This window comes from Pundamilia nyererei, unplaced genomic scaffold, assembly GCF_000239375.1.
Source record: "Pundamilia nyererei isolate P.nyererei 1_Seehausen unplaced genomic scaffold, PunNye1.0 scaffold00186, whole genome shotgun sequence".
Taxonomy (NCBI): Eukaryota; Metazoa; Chordata; class Actinopteri; order Cichliformes; family Cichlidae; genus Pundamilia; species Pundamilia nyererei.
In genome coordinates, this window is record NW_005187587.1 from 1035763 (window position 1) to 1036296 (window position 534).

Below are 534 nucleotides of genomic sequence, written 5' to 3' on the forward strand. Positions count from 1 at the left end.
GTCATCACTGGGAAATGTGGTCCTGCTCGGTTTGAGCACTTTTACAGCTCTGTTTGTGGATGGTTTATTGTCAGCGTCACACAGACTTCACATGTGGTCACAAAGGTTTACAGGCCAAGGTCAAAGATACCTGTGGCCCATTAGCACTGAGTAAAGTGGGGGCACCCAAGGGGCTATTGGCTCGGCACTTTATACCCCTGTTGCACACCCTGTTTAATTTTTAAGTGTGTATGAAGCAAGCAATTTACCTTTGTGGCATAGCTGATGATGTTTGTGAGCGTGGGTCTGCAGGCATTAGTTTAGCAAAAAATATGAGACAGAGGCAGTTTGAGTACTAGATCAGGGGTGTCAAACATAAGGCATGGGGGCCAGAATCAGCCCACCAAAGGCTCCAATCTGGCATGCTGGGGGACTGTGTTTTCATAAATTTTGCAGCTTTTCTCCTGAAGTCCTCAGCAGTGGAAATTCATACAACACTGAAGTAAATAAGTAACAGGTAAAGAGTTAAATGACAGAAAGTTAATGTTTTTTCAC